We start from the raw sequence: 25173 nt of genomic DNA on the forward strand, positions 1-25173 counted from the left end.
CTGTGGCTAGCTCTGTGTTTCAGAACCAAGAGTGCCTTCCTTGGCCTGAATTTTGTGGGTCTCTGGATTAGTTAGAAGTGGGGTGCCCTTGCTATGGGCTACCCAATAGTAAAAGGCAGCGCCTCTGGCTTACACAGTGTTTTGGGGGAATTAAACCCTGCACACTCTCCTCCCCTTCCCCAATGGGCCATAAAGGCTGACAGGGCAGATCAGGGGTCCCCAATATTCTTGAGCCTGTGGGTACCTGTCCGATTCCCCATGCATTCGAAATAAATCCACGTTTGAAGAACAAAGTTAAGTTTATTATAAAGCGATGGTTAGATCAGGAACACAAGCATTGTTAGGAATAACTACAAGCCTCCTAGGGAAACATAATAAAGGAACTTTGAACCAGGTGAGGACCAATGAGTCCAATTCCCGCTGGCGGGAAGGCAGATAAAACAAGCACCCAATTCCATGGGAACACAACAGTTCTGCAACATAAACACAAGTTCAGTTCTCAGGCATGAGATACATAATAAGCTAAGCAACGCCATAACTCCATCCCACCTCCAGCTGGTTGACCTTGAGCAGTTCCGCAGATGTAGCAAGCAAAAGACAGTAAACACCTACACATGAGAATACAGGGGGGGGGGGGTGGACAGGGCACAATGTAACATACAGAACATACACTCCACCTAATGGCAGCTTGCTGACAGTACCTCTGGAATTCCGACTTGGGGGTGGTGGGCGCAGACACACTGCGGCTGTGGCAGGTGGCAGGGTCTGCCACACACATTGGTTCCAAGCACTCATCTTTGATTGGACATTATTGTTCCAGGGGGTGTGGTTTTCTGGTTCAAACTGTGTTGCCTCTTCTGTGTTCTCTGCGTTATGCGCTGAATAAAGACATCACTGTTTGAAACGCTGCTCAATCTCAGTACATAATAGCTACGTTTACTAGCTAGCAGTCCTAAATTGTGATGTTAAATTTTGGTTTTATTTTTAATGTATTATATTTTAAGTAGTTTGTCTATATATAGGGAAGGTGGCATGGCATAGCCCGATCTTGTCAGATCTCAGAAGCTAAGCCGGGTCAGTACTTGGAAGAGAGATCCCCCCCCCCCCAAGGAAGGCTCTTCACAGGAAGGCGTTGGCAACCTGTGGCAACCCACCTGTGCTTCTCACTTGCCTTGAGAGCCCCTTGCTGGGGTCGCCATGAGTCGGCTGCAACTTAACGGCACTTTCCACACAGGGTTTATCTATGTTTTAGCTGCCTGGAGCTCCATAAGGAAGAAAGGAGGCAAACAGATGTTGTAAATAAATAAATACATAAATATATATATCTAATGCCGGGAGGGGGGAGGGAACCAGTCTTGCATTTGAGTAAACACTGTAAATTACTCTTTCCTTTTAGGAAAGGATATTCCTCTGACAATCAAACAGTAACAAAAATATCAACATGGCTTTATTTCTTTTGTGTTAATGTCTGGATTGTTAAATGCTTATGATACTATTATCTTGGGGGGGGGAGTTTTAACCTGTGTTCTCCCTGGTGGGCTGAATGGTTTAAAATAAAATAAGTTGTACAGAAAAGACCCAAATGTGCATGAAATGCCCCGTCTTTTTTGGACAATGACACCAACCTAAGTTTTGATTCTCTAAGGCTCCGGTCACACGGGAGGATTTGCCCTGTGAAACGGATGGGTTGAGGGTTGTTAGCATGAGCATCCATTTTGGACTATTTTATGGACTATGTCTTGTGAATATAAGCTTGACACTGAACGGGCTAGTGAAAAGACTGTGGAACACAGAGTTCAACCAGGGGGCAGGCCAAGACGATGCCAGTTGCATGGGATGATCTACATCAACCCAGCGGGGCCCCAGAGTCGTTAAGCTCATCATGTATGCAAAACGTGAAGGTTGATCGCAAACACAGAAACTCATTAGCCAGCCCAGACCGAGTGTCTCCACCTGACAAGCTTAACATCAGAAGTCCTCCCTTGCCAGACCACAATAGAAGTCCATTACACATAGCAACAGACACGTCAGCGCTACTGGTGACCCAGCACGTACCTCCTGCCTCCACCCAGACACCTCCCCTTTAGTAAATCGATAGATTGAATATTGACATCACAGCCAATCACTGACCTTTAGGGTCGGGCTACCTGGTAATCCGTTTGAGCCCACCCCTCGCCCCCTCGCAAGAGGCTTTAAAACATCAAACCCAACATGGCCAAGCAGCCTACCCCTCTACGTGTTTTCCACCCCATTTTCTCCCCCTCCGTCCTCCCTCCAGCTGGAAGTTTTAGGAGCTGAGCCACGCCGTAGGTAAATATACCCCACCAACGATACTCCTGCTCATGCAACCGTGCTGTGATATCTAACTTGCTTTTCTTAGTTCTTGTGTGTTTGTGTGGTTTTTATTATTATTCTTTGAACTATATCCAGTAAAGAAAGTTTTGTTTTACTTCTGTTTCGTCTCTTCATTGAAACGCACCAGCATAGCCCATCCTGCGTAGACACAGACCTGAATCTTGATTATTAAACTGTTCCAATTGCCTCTCCTAAAGAGCAATTCGGCTAACAGGGTGCATCAAACGGGCGCAATCATACGGCAACATCTGGGAAGCGTAGCGCACCCGTCACCAACCTGTACCATTGGCCTGAAGAAGCGGATTTAAAAAGTACCAGCAATAGGGTAGTAGCAACCGGAAAACGCGGGTCGCAGGCGAGCGTTGGATCGCGGAAGCAGAGTTAATCCAGCGCATCTGGCACACGCATGCATCCCGTAGCATGTCTGATTGCACCATGCCAGTTCTTCCTGGCCTTTGATGTGATTCAACAGTGCCATGTGATCGCCAACTATTGCCGTATGTGCGGCACCTTGGGGAACCATATGATCGCGTTACCGCGCATCTTAAAATTTTTTTTTTGATCTGGCGCTAAAATGCCTCCATTCCACTGCGGATTTTCTCACTCGTGTGACCAGGGCCTAAGGTTGCCTTTGTTCTCAGCACTGCGGGTACCTTTGCTCTGCACACTGAAATATGCCGAGCACTTAAACCCAGACCCTGGGATCAATCCCCTTCATCTGTGTCTGAGATTTCCAGCTGTCTCTTGGGTTTGGAGATGTCTTTCTTCCCAAGCTGTAATATGTGGTGGTGAGAAGGTAAGTCAAAATGCTCAGGCATGACAAAGGGATCCACTTGCAACTAAACTCTGTTCATCAGAGCAAAAAGAAAAAAGGGAATGAGCGGCACTGAATGCAAGGAAATCACCATGGCAAAGAGAAATATGATTTAATAAATGCTGTTGCTGAAAGCATAGAAACTGCACTATTGAAATAATTATTAACTTGACCACCAAAGAATTCAGCAGCCATAAACAGGAAATGTTAGTCAATAAGTGAACGGCATTAAGAAATCTACATAAAAGAAAATAAACTGACTCCACCAACCTGTGAATCAAAGCTGGAGAGGCTGCAATGCAGAAAAGTGACTATAAATTGCTTTGCTCTAAGTCAATATGGAAGGCATGGAGTTTCATTTTCTTTTGAAAAATATTCAGATGACCATCCTTCTTCTGACGAGCAGGTCTCTCACCGTGACCCTGTCAAGAGTGGTCAGAGGTTTGGAAACAGCTGAGTTGAACTCACACAGCTAAAGCACCACCACAGGCTGGTAAAAGCCGTAAGCAGGTCAGAACAGGATAATGATATCCATAAGGGGAGGAAGGAAGCTCTTCCGGTTTTGGGGAGGGGAGGAACCTCAGTGGGGTATAATGACGCCGAGCCAAAGCAGCAGTTCTCTCCAGGCTGCAGTCTAGAGATCAGTGGACATTCTGGGAGATCTCTAGGCCCCACCCTATGTCACCTCGCCATGAGGTGATTTGACCACGCAAGTTTAATTGGCTCAGTTCAAGGCAATATGTACTAAAGGGCAGCACAGCAAACTACCGGCAGTGCTTGGCCAAGCTGCTGTGCTGTCTCAGAATATTCATGAATATTCCAACTTCTGAAGGAACAGAGCTGCCAATGATAAAATGTTGCAGTCCAGGTTCTGTGAGGAAAGAGAATGTTGCCTGCAGCACACCTAACTGGAGGTCTGAGGGTCTATAAACAAACAAACAAACAAACAAACAAAAAGTGCATGATTCATTTTAAATTCCCTCACCAAATATTTTTCAGGTAGATAACGAGGGGAGATCGGGGGGGGGGGACTCCTATGAAATATTTTCTCTTTTGAAATGAGTGAAATTGTTGTGCAGTGGGTTCGACAGCGTGATTGTCAGCACATGTTTACTAGTACACAACATAATAACTAAATACTGGCCAGGCAGCCAACTATATCCCCACACATACCCCCAAGAGCACTTCGGTCAGGAACACAACATCGCCTGGTGATCCCAGACCCCAGGGAGGTAAGGCTTGCTGTGACCAGATCCTTTTCAGTGGCGGCTCCTACCTGGTGGAACAAGCTCCCAGAGGAGATCAGGGCCCTGCGGGACCTTATGCAGTTCTGCAGGGCCTGCAAGATGGAACTCTTCCACCAGGCTTTTACATAGGGGCCGCCACTACCACCACCACCAATGGCGTGGGTAACAACGGGGCCAAGGGGACAGCCCTCGGAAGATCTGGTACCACTGGACTGGCTATGTACCAACTACAGGACAATACCACCTCCAATGGAAGAACAACTACAGGACAATACCATCTCCAGGGGATCCGAGGGGTTCCCTGAGCCAATGTTGTGGGCAAACTTCAAGTATTCAGGAGGGTGGGGTTGGGGGGGGCTGGCCATAGGGCACGGTGGAAGGCATGAAACAACACATGATGGTGACCATATGCCCCTCATCACTGCAGGTGTCTGTCAGGGGGCGGGGAGGGAGCAGAGAATGGAGTTCTCCTGAGACACCCTTCCCCATCCCCTAGATGTGACATGCAATGACATCTGCCTCTGGGACTGGCCGCTCCCATTGACCCAAAGTGCCCCACCCCTCATGCTGCCCCCACCTCAACACTGCAATGCAAGGCCACACTGCAGTGGAATTGCCATGGATGCGCCCTCGCAAGCGGCCAGCTATACTCCCCCCCCCGCTCTGCTGCAGCGAAACGTGCCCCTTAGGGAGCCAACTAGCGGCATTGCCCCTGCACCGTGGCTGGCACCTTCGGGATTGCTCTGCAATATACTAACAGCTAATAATATTAGCAACAGCTAATATACAGGATATACTAATATTGATATATACGTTATTAAAGAGCTCCGTGTTTTCAACATTACAAAGACCAATTTCACACTGTCCTGGGCTCGCTCCTCCTTTCCCTCCGCTTCTTCTGGTCAATTTGACACCATTTGTCCCACTGCCGCCTTTTGACCTGCAGCTTCCCCCATTTTGCTCCGGCTCAGCTCGATCCTTGCTTTGCCAGACGTTTCCTGTTGCCACGCGGAGAAAAAGCGGGAGGGGGAAGGGGAGGGATTAAGAGAGCAAAGACAGGGGAGGGGGAGGAGGGCCGACACAGGAAGCCTCAGGAAACCTCGCCAAGGAAGTAAAACTCCGGGAGCAGATTAAAAACAGCCACGTGCCAAGAACTCTAATGAGAAATCCGTTTAAATGGTCTGGGGCAAACTGCCCCAATGGTAAACAGGGGTAAGTAACGTGTGCAAAATCGGTCAAAGTTCAACTTGATGCCTCAATATGCCTCTAGTTCCACTGTAACTGTATGAGACTGTCTCCATCCAAACAACACACCATGATTTGTTTACTACAAAATTTGTTTCCTGATTTCAGCATTTATTCCCCCCGTCTCTCAGATCACAACAATTAAGATCCATGTACCAAGGAAACACGGGGGTGCATCAGTTTGCAGCTTTCCTTCAGATACTGGGTATATTTTCAATATTGCTTGGAGAAGACATAAGTCGGGAATCCAGAGACGGCTTGCCTGCAAGGAAGCACCATTTAATAAAAGAACACATCCATTTGAGCAAGCATGCACCGTGGGTGAATAATACTTTCAAATTCCGTAAACATGCCAAATAGTTATATACTGACTAAGTTATAAATGGTGCCCTTTCTGTTGTTAAAGCAGTAAAATAAGTTTAGGTTCGACAGGAAAGTAAGCATTGCATTTATTCTGGTTTTTCCAAACATGTTTCTGTTTATTACTGGGTGGGGTAAGAGGGGAAAAACTCTCTCCTCCTTGTGTAGGGGAATGGTGTTCCTTTGTTTACTGCCCAAGACTTGGAGATGCAATGGGATTTGGGGTTATATACCCCAACAAATACTGCTCAGGGCAAGGGCTGCTCTTTGGGATACTATCAGTGATCTAAAGTCGAGATCCCCAACCTTTTTGAGCCTGCAGGCACCTTTGGTATTCTGACACAACATGGAATGTGGCCAGATAGGCAATTTGGCCCACTGTAGTTGCATTTTCCTAATGGATTAAATGGGCTCGTTCATACATCCACATCTGGCAGCTGTTCCCTTGTCGTATGCACCCCATCGTATGATGTGGAGTAAATAGCCACCAGAGACAGTCAGGTGCTGACAGATCCCTGTGCATGGATTCTGCATTTCTGGATGTCTGAACATCCCTGATGCCATGCTCAAGTCGGTTCAGAAGTGTGAACCTTTAGTTCCAGTTTTGTAGTATTTTCTTTTAAAAGGCGCACCCAAGAAATATTCTTTTAAAAATGTCAACGTTCTTATTTTGTCATCCCCCCCAAAAAAGACCAGACCACGCACTCCATTGTTGGCACACAGCACTGATCTGAATGGTCAATCATGGAAGAAGCACATGGTGAGGCCAGGTCAGGGTGGGAGTCTGATGCGATGGAGTAATTAATGGTGTGCCCAAACTGTGCCAACCTGCCAGTCTGACCGCAGCCATGGTGGGTGCAGCCACAAAACGGCTGCCATAAAATGGCTGCTGCAGGAAGTGGAACCGGCCGCAAAATGGTTGCCCTCGTTTACCTTCAGTCACACAGTGGACTGTAGTAGCAGCTGCTGCCATAGCAACAGCCAGTCAAACCTCCAGTCAAAAGCCTTCCTGTGCAAAAGCCCTTCCCATTTTCTAGAATCACTCGGCAGGCACCAGTAAAAGTGCTGGGGGGGCGTCAAAGTGCCCAGAGGTACCACCCTGGGGTCCCCTGCTTTAAAGTGAGAATACAGTGATAGCAAAACCTTAGCAACCACAAAGTATGCTTACTGCATAGCTCCAATGTTGAAAAGAGGTTCGGGGGAGGGAACTCTTGCGAACTCTCTCCCCAACTATACATGGTTCTGTCGTTGAGAAAGACTACTGTACATTACAGGAGTAAACATAATTTACCATCCACGGAAGGATCAGTACACTGCTACAGCATTGGCACAGTATCCCAGGCAGCTCTAAGGATGGTGCAAGGCAATGAGTCTGGGAAGTTATTTATTGTTCTCCGACACGCAGCTTCCTCCTCACTCGAGCAACAGTTTATCACCGAGCGGAATAAGAATTTCTGAGCCGCTCCGTACTGTGGCTCAGAATCTGTTGACGAACCCACAAAGAGCGCATTTATCAGGGTGGAAGGTACACCAAGGATCTGATGCATGATGTGTCAGGCACTGGCAGTTCAACCCTCCCCACAAGAAAATGGACCGTTCGTTTCCAGGCATGTTGGTACATTCAATTCCAGCCTGACAGCCAAGGCAAAGGCTCTCTCGGGAAGATTAATTAAGCCCCTCCGAATGGGAGAGAATTAGGAGAACACTCGGCTGATTAAAACGGGGCTACTGTACTGCTTAATTTGCTCAACAAGGACCAGGTATAAAATTGTGGCAACAGCCGGATTGACTTCCATCGGATTTACAACTCCCAGCCTCTTGATGTGGACAATCTCAGAGACGTTATTAGGACTGAATGTTCACTTCACACACCAGTGATCATAAAGTACGTCCTGTTAAACTCATAGCAGCTATCTTTCCCTTCCAGCTTCTCTGCTGTTCTTCCCGGGGCTGTACCTGTGATTACCGTTCCCTGTTCTTGGTGGGACTGACATTTCAGTAAGATGTCAAATGTGCATTGTACTGGGACATGATCACTTCTCATTCCAGCAGTGGCTTACATGACGGAATAACCTTTCATTTGTTTAAAAGAAAAAACCCTTCACACAGAAACAAGATGTAAGGTGGAATGCTAGTCCAGAACCCTGACATGCTAGCTTTCTGTATGAAGGGAACTTTTTGGATGGGGGAGCATTCAGCAATTGTCATCTGAAGTGGCATAGCCAGACACAGATTTACCACCCCGGTGACAACAAGGCCTAAAAGCCTAAGCGTGAACTGGGAAGTCCACAGTATCACTTCATCCAGGAATACACTGACGTGGCCCCAGGTTAACAATTCTTTTGCCTCAGGCCCTCACAATCTGCAATAACAGGAAATTATCTATCTCAGGTGTCCCTAACGTAGCACCTTGGTAACTGCCAACACCTTTCCTGTCAACTGCCAAAATGGGCAAGACCAGATAGGCCTTTTGCCCAGCCAGGCTTCTGATTGGCCCTTGGAGATTTGATTGGCTGTGCAATTAATTTAGAAATGTTGCTTTGGCAGCAGGGGCTGCCACAGTGCAAGGATCCTCACTATGCGATGGAAGTTCAGCTGCAGCAGCCATTTTGTAGCTAGCTCCACCTCCTGCAGCAGCCATTTTGTGGCTGAGCCCACCATGCTGTGTCATAACAAGATGGTATTTAACACCTCAAACTATCTCACATATGTCATCTACATATTCACCAAAATGTTGGAAAGGCTGTGGTGTATTGGGATCATTTGCACATTGCTGGTGGCAATGCACAAAAATAAAATCCTTTTGGACAGAAGTAATAAACAAAATAAAACAGATCTTAGATATTGACTTAACACTCGATCCTGAAAGTCTATTGCTAGAGTTGTGGCCGAATCGGATCAAGCAAAATCATCATAATAATACATTAGAAACAATGCTGTACGCTGCCAGAGTCTCTATAGCTTCAATGCGGAAAGACAAGAATACCCCTGACATTCACACCTGGTTCAGAAAGTTATGGGACCAATATGTCCTCGAGAGTATAACTGACAAAACTGGTACTTACATGAAAAATAACTCAACCAAGACGTTCAGTGCAAAGTGGTTTCCAATTCTGTCTTATCTATCGGAGGAAGAATACATACCTCCATCTTGGAAAGACTACTTGAAATGGTTCTGAAAACCCATATCATAACACATTGCTCAGTCACAGCTGGCTAACGGTTTCCATGTAGCAAGGTCATTTAATATTTTTTTAAATAGAACATCAACTAAGAATTTCTACATAACCACTTGTAACAGTTACTCTTGATTGTATTGTAGGTTTAAGTTACATACTTGTAATACTGTTTCTTAATGTATAGTGTTTCAATTATTCTTCACTATGTTTAATATAAATTTATGTAAAAAAAGCATTTACTTACAAAGTACCTATTCTGAAATGTTTATTACAGAAAGTGTTGTATATGTTAATACTTTGAAGATATAATAAAAAATTTAAATTTAGAAAAAAGAGTTCCAAAGGTGCCCCCAGGCTCAAGAAGGCTGGGGACCCCCTGGTCTATCTTGTAACTATTGTGCATCATAATTCTCTCTCTTTTAAGCTCTTTCCTAGGATGGTTGTGTGATTAATTAAATTATATATTGTGAAGTTACTCGAATGCTCCAAAAGTTGTATATAAATTCTAAAATGGCGAAGAAGAAGAAGAATCTGTGCTCCCAAACCCAGTATAGTAGACAGGACTTGATAGATGAAGGTCCTCGCTCAGTAGAAGCTTCGAGTGGCAGGCTCCTTCTTGAATTCATACAATGCGTTTAGAAACTGCGGTGTAGGCTATTATGGTGTTCTAATTAGTCAACATGTTTTCCAACTCCCCCTAGCTGTTAAGGGTTCATCTCAACCAGAGCTGTGTTCAGAAAAGAAGCTGTCTTCTCTGCCAGGAGTTATTTGATTTTGCTGCCTTCCCTTCCTCCCTGTGCTCTTCCCCCAGCCGGGGACTGTTGTATTGCAGGCATCATGGGACACTGTGTTTTTGTATTTGACTTGCTCTGAGTTGTAATGCTTTGTGCCTGCATTTTAAAATGCATAGAGATTGTGGTATGAAATGATACAAACCGACGTCGCACACCTCAAAATCTTTTTCTAAAGTTACCGATATTTTGTAAAAATAAAGGGGAACCCCCCCACCCATGTTTTCCAACTCCAATGATTAAGCATTTTTTTCCAACTCCATGTTTTCCAACTCCAATGATTAAGCATAGGTTAATTACACCGATTACAATGATGTCACCAGTGGACACCCATGATCCTAATAATAGAAATATTCACCCAGGGCTCTTTTTGTAGCAGGAACTCCTTTGCCTATTAGGCAACACACCCCTAATGTAGCCAATCCTCCAAGAGCTTATAGAGCTCTTCTTATAGGGGCTACTGTAAGCTCTTGGAGGATTGGCTACATGAGGGGTGTGTCGCCTAATATGCTACAGAAAGAGCCCATATGACACAAGACTTGTTTCACCCGCTGATACAGTGAATGCCTGAACTCTCCATAGTTTCACAGGAGGCAATCCTTAAAAAGGGATCCCTGGTCTAGGACCTATATAAGGGCTGATCATACATTCATAAAAGGACATTTACAGAAAGGAATGCCAGGCAAAGGAGATACTCCCTTCCTACCCATTCAGTCTCTTTCTTCGGGCTTATTCCCAGTTTCAGAGCTGGGGGAAATGGCCTGGGTGAAATGGAATTTGCCAGACAAAACCAGCAGAGGGTTCCGCATTCCCGTCTTGCCCACCAGCTCTCCCCTGCAAATGTGTCTTCCCCCCCTATCCCATGTTAGCAATCCGACAATACAGGACCCCACCTCTATCATCATAACCTGTAGTTCTGCTCTAAGAAATTCTCAACCCCGGAGGAATATGCTGTAGTACAACCGTAATGGAAGAAGCAAAATGGAAATAATTAATTTCTTGTGGAGTTATTCGGCATGCGTGCTGAGAAATCAGACCCAGTGTTCACATCATCCCCGCATCTTTCTAGGAATTTATTTTGTCAGTTCAGCCCAGTCTATCCAGCAGGAAAGCTGTGTATTGCTGCAACTTATTAATTGGGAGGTGGTAATATAACTGTAGGAGCTGCGGTGGCTCAAGTGGTTAAGATGCTGAACTGCAGGCTGTGGAAGGTCGGCAGTTCAGCAGTTCGAGACCCGAGTGTGCAGCATGACGGAATGAGCTCCCGTCTCTAGTTCCAGCTCCTGCCAACCTAGCAGTTTGAAAGCAAGAAATTGCAAGTAGATAAATAGGTACCACTTCGGTGGGAAGGTAACAGCGTTCCGTGCGCCTCGGTGTTTAGTCATGCCGGCCACATGACCACGGAAACGTCTTTGGACAGCGCTGGCTCTTCGGCTTTGAAACGGAGATGAGCACCGCAACCCTAGAGTCGGATTCGACTGGCTTTCGGGCAAGGGAAACCTTTAACTTTACCTAATATAACTGTGCCTGGAGGTGCCAGGTGAGATTTGCCCTTCCTAGAGAGAAAATTCTTATTCTCAAGCAAAGTTGGGAACTGCTGCTTGCCGGCAGCCACTGGGCACGAAGCCTCGCTCTCCAGCCTGCCTGTTGGCATGTCATGCCAGTAAGACATCAGGCTTGGTGATCTTAGTGATGTAGACTGACAGTAATGACAGCCACTGTAACTAGCTCAGACCGGTTCTGGCAAGAGCTGACTCAGCAGAGACTGCTGATTGGCTGTTGGATGTGTATATATTTGTACATATGCTGTATAACTGTTCCCTTCTCCTGAATGACTTGTCTGGCGAAGCACTCTGTCGGTGTATACCAGATTAACATAAATATTGTAAATAAACTGTATATAGTTAGCACTAGACAGTGTGGTCTGTCTTTCTTTCTATTGCTGGCACTTTACCTGTACTGGGCTAAGGCAGCACACGTTCCCTGCGCGACAGTTGCCTTATTGCAGTTCCCTTGAGTGCAAATCATAAGCCTTTAGGATCTTATACAAACGTTAGAACTTGGTGGGAAAAAGAATATCTGCAAGAAGGGATTTGGCTGTATGCGCAGGAGTCTTCAAGGACTGCTGAGAACAGTAGACGGGTTGAGACTGCACAGTTCCAAGGCACAACAGAAAGCAAAACATAGATTTTCTTTAAAAAAAGGTATCCAGATAGAGTCTTGAGGGTTGGCTCCTTTCCTGTGTCTCGAGGATGGCATATTGTCAGGCTGAATTGTGTGTGTGTGTGTTTGTGTATGCACACTGCTTTTCTTCTCCTGCATTGCCACAGGCAAAGCACCCTTTGTGGATGGTCCTCTCATGCATACAGCTAGCAAATTACCACTGAGTGTAGATGTTATGTATTGAGCCTCAGCCATCCATGAATGTGGACCTTGAACTGGGTGAGCTTACTCCCCAAGAACAATAGCTGACCGGGATCCTGGAATTGACCTATAGATAAGCAGTGTAATGTCAATAACCTATCCTTGGGAGTGTGTGCATGTGGGGTGTGTTGTTTGCATGCTTTATAAGCAGGGCTCAAACCCCGCTGGGTGTCCTTGTTGTGTTCCTGACATCATTGAATAAACTAGAGCTGATCACTGACCATGCGTCCAGAGCCCAGTATTTAACAGTAGAGCAGCTCAGAGCCAGGTCTTTGGATCAAGTTGTTTGGCAGCTGACAGTCTGAAATATTGGAAGAGAAGCAAAAGGACGCAGATCTAAATCGGGATATTTTTAATACCCCCACTCCATTGATTTCCAGTACAAGTACCTGTCTTTTTTCCCACTCCAGGTGCTTAAAGCAGCCTAGGAGGCATTTCTGATCAAGGAAATAGCATATGGAGAGAAGAATTATACCCCTTCTTCCCTGGTGCTGTGAAACAAACCCATATTGGGCCTCTTGGCAGCTCTCTCTTTTTGTAGCTCATTTAAACATCTACAGATTGAAACACAAAAGATTGGGAAAGGGGTCAAAGACTAGGTTAGCTTAGCCCCAAGTAGTGCTGTTCTCTTCGCAGACAGCCAGGGCAGTGCTGAGAAGGTGCCGTCCTAGCTCTTTTTCCATTGATGAAACCATCTCTGGATGGAGCAGCGTCATGCCTGTTCTGAAAAGAAGTCCCAAGAATATGTATCATACTCACATCTGTTGGGGAGGGACCATGTCTCAGTGGTGGAACATCAGCTTGGCATGCAGAAGGTCCTGGCATCTCTAGTTGAAAGGACAAGGCAGTAGCTGATGGGAATGACCTCCGCCTGAGACCCTGGAGAGCCACTGCCAGTCTGAGGAGACAATACTGAACTTGATGGACGAAGGGTCCACCCTTACATCTGTTGGGGAGGGCCCACGGCTCAGTGGCAGAACATCTGCTTGGAAGGCAGAAGGTCCCAGGTTCAATCCCCAGCATTTCCAGCTGAAAGGACCAGGTAGTACTTGAAAGGACCAGGCAGCATTAAAGTACTCAGCCTGAGATCCTGGAGAGCCACTGCCAGTCTGAGTCAGGCCCGTAGCCAGGATTTTTTAAGTCGGGGGGCCTTTAAATAAGTCAGGGGGCACCCCCACACACACCCCTGCACACACATCCCCAAGGGAGCACCTGGGCTAGATGGGAAGTCAGGGGGCCTTGGCGGCAAGTCAGGGGGCTGGGCCCCGAGATGCCCCACTGTAGCTATGGGCCCAGTCTGAGTAGACAATACTGAACTTGATGGGCCCGGGTTCTTATTCAGTGTAAGGCAGCTTCCTGTGTCCATGTGTGTCCCAAACTCGTAGGAAACAGTGGCCTTACTTTCTGGAGTCAAAACCCTCAAGAACAGCATTTAAAGTATCTGCAGGTAATTTCTCTATATCAATATATCTATACATTTGCTACTACAAATTTTCCTTTGCTTCATGTATTATTCTTTTTGATGAATCACGCGTTTGGCTCCGATGTGGCACGCCATTTCCTTTATCGGTGGGGGAGACAATAGGGAGGATAGCCTTCCTGTTTCAAAAACATCCATGTGGGGAATTTCTCTACTGCGGAAATGGTCGTGGCCTCTTTTTTATGGAAGTATACTGTGACTCCTCGCTTCTCTCCATCTGTCTTACTTGGCCAAAATAGAGAAATGAGTTGACACAAAACAGGCGGATGAGGCCCTCAGCATGCTGGTAGCCTACCCAGTCCCCTGAAACACAGAGAGCAGTGCAGGCAAGACATTAGGCAGCCCAGGAGCAGCAGAGATGCCTACGCAGCAGTTCACCTGGCAACTTCTCTGAAGGCCATGGTGGTTTTCTTATTACAGAAATATTTTTCAAGTCCATCGGTTAGGATTAGAGATGGGTTTTTCATAATGAGTAATGGCTCACTCCCACCCAGTGTTTTTCTGCAGGTTTGCTAGCATTTTGTACATCCAGAAAGCTTATTTTCACATCATTCCAGTCCCTCTGGATATCCACATGTGGACCATCAAGAACAATTTCCTGAGGCCAGTTCTTCTCAGCCACCACCAAGGTGACTCCCCTTCTGCCTCTGTTTCTCAGGCTTTGAAATTTTTTCTTTCTTTAATGCATCTCAATTGTCACTGTTTCCTGGCCGATATTGGTGCTGCAAGCATTCCCTTAGTTTCCCTTGTTAAAAGACAGGGCTTTTATTGAGCTTTACTGAGCCTTACTGGCATTAGAACAATACTTTTCCCCCTCGAAATATTTGTGTAGGTATTTAAACAGCTTTTCAAAGAAAAGAAGAATTGGCTAACTTAGCAGATTAATTCACAATTGTCATCTGAGAGAGCCACTGATGTTAATGTTGCATTTGGTAACCAGGAGACGCTTTGAAGCCATTCATGTCTAGTACTGCAGCGGGGCGGGGGAGGGACACACACAGAATTTCCACATAGGTTTCATCTATCTGGCTCTTTTCATATCTAACTCTGTAAAGCTGGAAGTATTGGGATGGATAAAACCACAGTGTTTGGGAAGAAAGAAAATGTTGTGAAGAATGATGGTGTGTCAGCAAACAAAAGTGTGGGGGGAGAGAGAGAGACAGGGGTTCTGCTTGGCCAGACTCACTGGGAGCAAGATGGGCCCTAAAGGCACCACCTGGGCCTCAGGGACTTGCAGTGGACTGGACCAGTGGCTTCACAGGTCCTGGATACAAGGAAGGGCATAAGCCACGAAGGGCACTTTATTCTACATCCCGAGTCCCAATGGAACTTCTAGTGTCTTGGAGACTCACCTTGATTCACAGGTGGATGGGGAAGCTAAAATGGCTAGGGTTGGTAACCTCCAGGTGGCACCTGGAGAACTTCTGCTATTACAATTGATCTCCAGACAACCAAGATCAGTTCCCTCAGAGAAAATGTCTGCTTTCAAGGGTGGACTCCATGCCATTATACCCTGCTGAAGCCCCTCCTCTTCCCAAACCCTGCCCTCCTCAGGCTCCACCTCCCAAATCTCCAGGTGTTTCCCAACCCAGAACTGGCAATCCTGAATATGGCCCAGGAGCGACTAAAGCTGGGACCTGGCTCATCCATTTCCCTTCAAAATGGCAGCGCAGCCAGAGGAGGCAACTGATGAGCTGACACTGATCAACGTTGCATGGACTCAGCATCTCACTGAAACCGGGTGTGCAAACCATGCGGAAATGCTTCTTGTGCTTTAGGCTGCACACCAGAGAAACGACAACCTTGCAAATGCGGTGCTGCTTTGCAAATAAATCACCTGCCATGACTTTGCAGCTCACCTTGAAGGAAATGCTGAGCCTGCACAAAGTTGTTTGGAGAAGCTTTTTGCCTCATTGGCGTCATGTTTAAATCAGACCTTTTTAGAATGAAGAGAGGGGGAAAATATGCCTGTGTTGCCGGGGCCCTCCAGGTGGGGGGGGGGGGGGGGGGGGCTAGGCTGCCAGAGACCGAGTGACGTCACTTCCTGTGTGCACTGGAAGTGACTATTGGGATATCTGGTGAATATGAGAGTGTTCCCAATCATAGAAGCATGATCCTGAGTGGAGTAAATATCTCCCAAGAAGTATTTATTCAAGTAGATCCAGTTCACGTTCAGGTTGCAGTCGAAAGGAGAGACAGAAGCCTAACCTAAAGAGGACTCTCCCTGCCACCAGTGGCCAGCTTGTCCGGCATCACGTGTGTGGGAGGGTGAGGGCATTGTCAGTACAGGAGAGAATTGCAGAGACGTCTGTCTCCATGGAAGGCCATGAGAAGAGAGGGAGAGGAGATAGGGAGAGGAGGGGTCAGAGGGCAACTCCCAGGTTAAGAAAAAGAGGTATCCTATTCAAGGAGAGAATACCTACACACACTTGGAGTGATGCAGCACCCCCCCCCCCCAATATCTAGACATGCTGAGTCACTCACTCCAACAGTGACATGATTGCAGTGCTGGCATGGTGGTGATACTCTGGTATTTGGGCAAAAATTCTATGGTGGAAGCCATTTTTACCATGGAGTTTTTTGCCCAAATATCAGAATGTCGCCAGCAAAATGATGACATCACTTCTGGTGTGCACTGGAAATGATATCGCCGCATCATCAGCAGCAGCGGTCCACACCTCCCTCCACTGTCCGTAAGTCTCCCTGCTGGCCTGCTGATTGGTAGAAGGGGTTGGGGCCCAGGATAGGAGTGGGGGCCTGGCAACCCTAGTCCAGCATCATCCTTTCCTAGTCTCACCCATCAGCCTAGAACAGGAACAAAAAGCCAAAAAAAGGTGTGAAGAAATGCATTTTTCCTTTGGTGGTTTGAAATGAGCAAAACCTTCACTCTGAATTTTAAAAGTTTTTCTCTCTCTGGGCAGAGAACAGGCAGGAAGGAGAGAAGTCAGTTTAATTGCTTTCCAGACTTACATAAGCCCACTTTCTTACAAATGGTAATAGGGATGGTCAAGCTCCCCCCCCCTTCAAGCAGGGAACAGAGATTTGGAGGTGTTAAATACTAGAGAGCAGGGCTCATTTCCAGCTGGAACAAGCAGGAACGCCATTCTGGCAGTAGCAAGCCCAGGAGAGGCAAGCCCCGGCTCCTAACAGCCCTCAGTTGGGCCAGGAGCAGGAGGAGCGGAAATAGAAGCCTCTCCAGGTGTTGGGAAAACCTTGGAGGACAGGGTGGAACAGGGCCTGCAAGCTGGAGCAGGCTCATCCCACCACAATTGTCAACAAGTTTCAGAGGTTAGTTGTGTTGGTCTGCAGTAGAATAGCTAGATTTGAGTCTAGCAGCACCTTAGAAACCAACGAGATTTTCAGGGTCAGATACTTTGTCAGAAAGGCACCAAGCGGTCCCATGGTTTATCCCTCAGAGGTCTCTTCCACATCTTCAAGCTGAGGCAGATGGCTCTTTAATCCTGTCTGGCCCAGTTTGAGAAGAAACAGAGGTTCTTTCCAAGTTCTCCTTTTGTGCACCTCATCTTCTGCTGAGTCCCAGAAGTTAACAAAGTCCCAGGCACATTGGGTTGCTAGGTCCCCCCTGGCTACTGGCAGCGGACGGGTGGTGGTGGTAGGGTTGCCCGATCCAGGTTGGGAAACTCCTGGAGATTTGGGGATGGAGCTTGGGAAGGACAGGGACCTCAGTGGGCTGCGATGCCACAGAGCCCACTCTCCAAAGTATCCATTCTCCCCCCAGAGGAACTGATCTCTGTTGTCTGGAGATTAGCTGTACTTATGGGGGGTCCCCAGGTCCCACCTGGAGGCTGGCATCTCTACCTGAGGCACATGGGAGTAGAGATGCATAACAGAGATTAAGAAATGATGAGTTTTGAAACTAATGGGAGATGTCCCAGTGGGAGTGCTGCATCCCAGCTTCAGTCCCCTTCGAGGAGGATCAGACTGGGGCCTAGTTAGACCATTTCACATTAGACTGTTCTGTCTCTGGTGCTCAGGCCTGTCCTCCCTTCACCGTGCTGCATGGGCTCCCAGCAGAAACAGAATGCCCTTGTCATTCACATCACACCTCCTTCTGCAGTTCCATCCTTACTGGTGTGATGTGAAGCTCATCTCGAAAACCTGGACTGTGCAATTAGTGTCTCTCATAGGTCTGTACTTTGCCTCTTCATCAGTTTGGGGGCTTCTGTGATTCAGCACATTGGTCAGAGTTTCTGAACATTCCCAGTCCACCTCCTACGCAATAAATACGCTGTCGACAGCTATTTTTGCTGAGCTCCTTTTCTGGAGCTGAAGACAGAGATGAACTCCCAAACCCTTAGTGATCATCCCAACCTTGATGAGTCAGTGGGAATCTGGTGCAACGAAGGACAGAGAGTTTCACCTCAGAAAGCAGCAGTTAATGTAAAGAGTTCACAGGCAGGATCGCTTCAGAACTGGGTTGGTATTTTTCTGGATCCCTTTGCCTCTACTGACAATGCAGAGAAGGGGGAAATACTCGCGTCCAGCTTGTAAGGCACAAATCTAGGTAGTCTTTGGCTGTGGTCAGACGTGCCTTTAGATTTGAATTCAAAGCCGATGCCTGACGGATCAAAAGTGCATGATCAGACAGCAACATCTGTGAAAGGTTCTGCAGTCGTCAGCACCCCATCCTGGTCCGCCCTTGAAATGTTGTAAAAAGACACCTGGAAAACGCCAGTCCTAACACTTGCCGATGGACCATGGATGGAGTTTCTCTACTCTGATCACTCAAGCGTGCTCTCAGGCCGTCGGGATGGTTTGCTCATTCCATTCTGACTGGGTGCGATTATTTTTTTTGTTCACTTAACAATATGCGCATAACCACATGATCATCCCCATCTCTAGGTCAGCTTTGAAAGTGATCAGGAAAGGGAGTGATCTTTGTCAGACAACCACGGCTCACTGTGAACCAGGGGGATCACAGTGCTCTGTGGAAGAATCAGTGAGTGTTCAAAGTGGAGAATTGAATCCTGGCAGTTGGAAAGCAGATGTGCAAAAAACTGCACCCTGGTTTATGCGCAGGTGCAAAAGCAGGCAAAAAAATAAATAAAACCCTCACCCATCCACTCTGTCTGATCACGCAGTGACGGGCTGATCCTGCAGTGAAACAGAATATCTGATTGAGCAAATCCGTTCCAAAAATCAACGGATGAAATAGGAGCGCTTCCCGACCATGCCAAATGACCATGTCTGACCGCAGCCTTTGTAATAATCAGGAGCCAATGCCAGATTTTAGGGGCATTTGGACAACATGGAGTAAGGTTACCATGAACATTTATCTTTACAAAAGAGACATTTTGAAGGCGAATGAAAGAAGGTGGGACAGGTCCCTTCTTATTGTCTGGTGTTACCCGAACTCCTCTAAGGATGGTTCCGGGAGCCCAAATCGACTAAATTACAGCCGCGGACTTTTGCGTAAGTTCTAGTCCAGTGTATCCAGAGGTCAGATTGGCTTCGAATGCTCGCTATTTCTCAGGAAGTCAGACAACACTCTAGATTTTATGAATAAATGTTGCCTTTACTAAAGCAGTTTCTTCAGACATACAAAAACAGATACATACAAGATTCGCACAAGCTCCTTAGTTACAATAGGAAATAAACACAATCAGCATGGAAAATAACAAAAGCATCAAATAAGGGGGAATGACTTCACAGGTATGCGGTTCATACTTATCTGAGGTCCGCTGAGAAGAAATCTCCTCTTAGAAAAGAAGGGCAGCTAAAGCATCAACGGGTGGACTCTAAAAGCACACAGGCTGGACCGGCCAAGCCACATGCGTGTTCCCTGGTCGCGACTCCGGGGAACTTGGAGAGTCACCTGAAGCACCTTAGTGCACGCTAAGGGAAGGGTGGGTTAACCCAAGAAGAAGGCTCGAGAGAGAGAGAAACAAAGTTGTGTTTCTCTTTTTAAAAGCTATGTTTTGGGCATGGCCTTACCCGCCATAAACCTTCAGGGTCCATCCTCTATCCTATGGCTATAGGTCCAAAGGGGGTGACGTCCTAATGAAGGGGAAGGGGGCAATATGCAGATATTCTATCCTACATCAAAGCGGGGGCCATGTGGTGAGGTGTGAACCTCTGTTTCCATTAGCAACCTTTGACTTGCATGGATGTTGCTGGTCCAGAGTCATAAACAGTGTTGTCTTTCTGATGCCAAACCAGATAGCAGAGAGAGAGTTACGTGATTTCCCACAGATTAGCAATGGTGGGGTTCGCTGTTGTTTTCCAAGGGTCCAGACTGGGTGTAATGGCATTGGGTCTCCTCTGTCCCGAGGCATCATGGGATTAATTCCAGGAAAGCACATGGTCTGCAGAAGCAGCAGGCAGCACAGGTCTTGTCTATTCCTAGGCAAGCATGCGATGCAAGGCAAAGCTACACAAACAACAACAATCCCTGAATCCCCAATGCACAGATATACAGACATGAAACCCACACAGGCAGCATGAACACAATACAGAAATGCAAACACAAGCACCCATGGTAACACTGGAGTGGGTTGTCAACCAGTCCAGGTGAGGTTTTTCTTTCAGTTTTCCTCACTGAGTGCAATGAGATAAGGCTTTACTCTTTCTTCTGGCTGCCTTTTTAGGTGCTACCGGCCACTCAAATAGGCTCATTGCAGCCAGTTTATACAATCAATGGAATCTAGTGAATGCTTCTTCTCAACACTTCCACATTGTGTTTGAGTGCTTCCTCCAACAATTGTTCCATTAATACAGATGAAGAAGAAGAGTAGGTTTGTATACCCTGCTTTTCTCTACCTTAGGGCTGCGGTGGCTCAAGTGGTTAAGACGCTGAACTGCAGGCTGTGGAAGGTCAGTAGTTCAGCAGTTCAAGACCCGAGTTGCCACATGACGGAGTGAGCTCCCGTCTCTAGTTCCAGCTCCTCCCAACCTAGCCGTTCGAAAGCAAGAAATTGCAAGTAGATAAATAGGGATCACTTCGGTGGGAAGGTAACAGTGTTCCGTGTGCCGTGGTGTTTAGTCATGCCGGCCACATGACCACAGAAATGTCTTCGGACAGCGCTGGCTCTTCGGCTTTGAAACGGAGATGAGCACCGCAACCCTAGAGTCGGACTCGACTGGCTTTCGAGCAAGGGAACCTTTACCTTTATTTTACCTTTCTCTACCTTAAGGAGTCTCAAAGGGGCTTATAATTGACTTTCCTTCCTCTTTCCACAACAGGCACTTTATGTGGTAAATGGGGCTGAGAGAGTTGGGAGAGAACTGTGACTGGCCTAAGGTCACCCGATGTCAGGTAGCCCTGTCATGGATCTGGAATGTGGAGGGGGCTTCCTCCTTCTCATTCCCAGCTCTACCCTGTCCAACTACTGTATGTTATCTCAGGCTTGACCTTGTAGTCTCCAGCTGCAATTACGAGGCTGGGAACACAACGGTTTTTGCTAGCTTGCTCGCTTTGCTGCATGCGGCAATTGTAATAATTGGCTTCTGCTCGTTGGGGGGGGGGACGTTTGATGTCACTATAAGTCAGAGACCCTTATACTGTAGGTTATTCCTGACACAAGCTGTATATGTGATCATTAGTACTGGATCCATCAACAAACACTTATCATCTTTTGAAACCCTGTGTGTGGTGTGACCTGACTAACGACCCTGATACCCAGCAGGTTTCATGTGGAGGACTGGAGAATTAAACCCAGTTCGCCAGATTAGCATCTGTTGTTCTTAACCACTGCACCACATATTTTCCCCAGGAGAACATTAGACGTGCAACCCACCCTTGGCATTTTGGGGAGCTTCAGGAAAAGCCTGAAGTGAAAGAAACTGGTGAGCCACCTGATAGTAGTCCAGGTGTTCTACTGACAGAGTTCTGCCCCACTAGAATTCAGATCAGAACCAGAGCTTCTGTTATGGGAGAAGCTTTTACAAAATAGGCCCAGGAGCTATGGCTTTCCAGAAGGTTCCAGGCTTATTCCAAAAACAGTCTTCCATGCAGGGAGGGGGCAGTGTTTCTCCACCCCCTTCTCTGCCTCCGTGGCTTTGGAACATGCCTGCTCGTGATCTTGGGACCAAGGACATATCCTCTGCTCAGGCCACACTAAAACTTCCCCACATTGTCATGGCTTATAAGTATGGTTGCCAGGATTCCATGCCCCTACCTGGCACTCCCTGCTGCCACTCAGCTGGTGGGAGGCAAAGGACCCCTGGTCCCCCCCCCCAAGGGTTAAAGTGAATGGTTACAGGCTGGTTCCATCCTGCAGGTGTTACTAATTGGTCTCTTGGCCTACACAGCCCTTATCGTCTTCAAGGCCAGAGCTGGAGATGTGGTCATTAGCTTCTCATTAAAACCTGTGGCCCGCAGGATGGGAGGGGGAGAATCAGGCACAATGAACTAATCTTCTAGAGCAGTGATGGCGAACCTTTTAGAGACTGAGTGCCCAAACTGCAACCCAAAACCCACTAATTTATCGCAAAGTGCCAACACGGCAATTTAACCTAAATACTGAGGTTTTAGATTAGAAAAAACAACTCATACATTAACATCTTTTGTCTTAAAAGAAAAACACAACAACAGAGCTTTCGATGATACAAACAACTTTTTATTGAAAGGTAAAAGTTTGCATTTGGCATGCTTTTGAACAATTAATGTGATTTTTGCTGTTGTATGCATGCTGATAATTTGTCTAACCTTGGCTCATACTTTGTCATATGTTAGTCTGTTTCTGGTGTCAGATTTGATATAATCCAAAGCTGAAAACAGCTGCTAACAAGCTGTTGATCCAAACAAAGTAAGGAAAGCAATCCTTTTATCTTCTCAAGTGTCTCACACAGGTCATAGAATTTATTTTTCCAGATAGAGCTTTCTTGAAATTCCAATAGCTCCATTTCCACATTTCCTAAATCTAACCAGTGTAAGCAGGAAAGATCAAGTCTACAGCCTTAGTGGAGGCCATTATTCAGCAGCAGCTTGTCCCACCAGGAAGAGGCCAGGAGGCGGGCTGGCGAAGGAGGTCCCGCCGAGGGGATGTACTAAAAGGAAGGACAGGATTGCCCATTGGAAACAATGGGAAACACTTGAAGGCCCATTGGAAATAATCGGAGCCAGAAATGCCAATTGACTTGCATGGGCTCCATTGAAATACGTTACAGTACAAGTAAGGTAAAGGTAAAGGTTCCCTTGCTCGAAAGCCAGTCGAATCCGACTCTAGGGTTGCGGTGCTCATCTCCGTTTCAAAGCCAAAGAGCCAGCACTGTCCGAAGACGTTTCCGTGGTCATGTGGCTGGCATGACTAAACACCAAGGCGCACGGAACGCTGTTACCTTCCCACCGAAGTGGTCCCTATTTATCTACTGTGCACCCAGGAGTAGGGTTGCCAAGTTCCCCCGGCCACCGGTGGGGTGTTGTGGGGGTAGGGCTGCCAGACCCAACTTTGGGAACTCCCCAAGATCTGAAGCCTGGAGGGGACGGGGACCTCAGTGGGGTTCAATGCCGTAGAGCCCACCCTCCAAAGCATCCACTTTCTCCAGGGAAACTGGTCTCTGTACTCTGAAGATGAGCTGTGTTTCTAAGGGATCCCCTGCTCTCACCTGGAGGCCGGCACCCCTACCTGGAAGTGACATCAGTCTGCCATTGGGGGATGTCAGGGATGCTCTAGCATTTGGTCAAACTTCTGTGGTTAAACTCCACAGGGCCCTGGCAACCCTGTTTGCAAATGATGCCTGTCCGCCCGCATCTCTCAGGAGGCCCCGGGCCCACGCAGAGAGGCTCAGAACATTGGTACGACCAAGACAGGAAAGGGCAAAACCGCATTTCTGTAAATCGCAGCTTGTAAAATCTAGGGAAATGGGTCTCTGTTGGTGCCAGGCTGGAGCATGGAGGAGAATGGGAATGATCAGCTATGAAGGAGCGGGAAGGACGGAGCGTTGTTTGCCAGAGTGCTAGCTTTCATGCTCCACAGAGCAGCATTCTCCTTCAGGCGGGAATGGCCTCACCTGCTTTTCATCTCATATTCTTTCATATTGTCTCTCCGAAATGGCCCAAAGTGTGATAATATTGGAGAGGAAGAGGAATCATAATTTGATGGACTGCGTCCCGCTTCAACAGAGGAGAGGTTAGCATCTCAGCATAAAGTTTGCTGACTCGGTAGAATACTCTAATATCATTTTCTTGTCTTATATTATGTGAATGCTAAAACCAGGCCAAAAAGGTACAGAGGAAACTTTGTGGTGGTGGTGGGGGGAAGCTTCTGCTTCAGACCAATTTTGATGAGGTTTCTGAGATGCATGTTAATGAGTGGATATCCCGCTGAAGTTCATTTAGAAAGCAGCGATTTGCAAACACGTTTGATTCAACTCGGAAGGGTTTCAACTCACTTCAGGCTGCCAGGCATCTGTCAAGGGACTGGAGTGCAAATAGATGCTGTCCCCCCCCCCCCCGTTCGAGGGATAAGGGGGCAGGAGATGGCTTCGCATCACAGGCGTTCCCATCCCAGGGACCAGACGCAGCCAGACAAGCTTTTAGAGCTGTCCCAAAGCAAAGGCCGCTGCCAGCCACTCAACTCATTAGGTAAATAGTGATTGGGAATCTGGGCACACCCCATGACTGTCTCCTTCCTCTGACTGCATGCTTGAACATTCTGGGGTTTGGAGATTTATTCCAGGGAGAGGAGGAAGAAAGAAAATATCTCCAGTGGCACAAAGGATTAAAAACGGGTCTTACAAAAATGCTGAGCGAAATCCACAGAGACAGCGGTTGGGGAGGGGAAATGGAAGCAACGGAAAAACAAAGATGACCCATAACAGCACCGGGAGCGTGGTTCTGGCTCAGACCGGCAAAGCAGCCTCCAGGTCTCAAACACTGACCTATCAGATACTACCAGGCACAAAGCCCTATCAGATACTAGGGCACAAAGCCCTAACCCTTTACTACCAAACAAGTGCAGAAAAATGCTGTCCTGGTGGTCAGTGTGATATCTGTCACTTAATAAAATGTGGGGTAACCTTACCTTTGCTAGGCTTGTACCAGTCAGATTTATTGTTACAGTCAACGACCAGCATACTCAGTCATTTTACATAAAAACATTCACATAACAATTATGGAATAAAACCAACAGTGGCTAGGCTTGTACTAAACTGACATCGGAATCAAATATAAGTCACCACTAAGTTACATACATGTCTCACAATTTTAATTAGAATAATACGGTGGTTTAATGTTCAATGGCTCCGATCACACGCAGAAGTTGCCACGGGATACTCACGGATGCCGGGCGGGTTTTATGGGCATGATCAAACAGGC

Source organism: Gekko japonicus, unplaced genomic scaffold (assembly GCF_001447785.1).
Source record: "Gekko japonicus isolate JY-2015 unplaced genomic scaffold, Gekko_japonicus_V1.1 scaffold227, whole genome shotgun sequence".
In the NCBI taxonomy this organism is placed as follows: Eukaryota; Metazoa; Chordata; class Lepidosauria; order Squamata; family Gekkonidae; genus Gekko; species Gekko japonicus.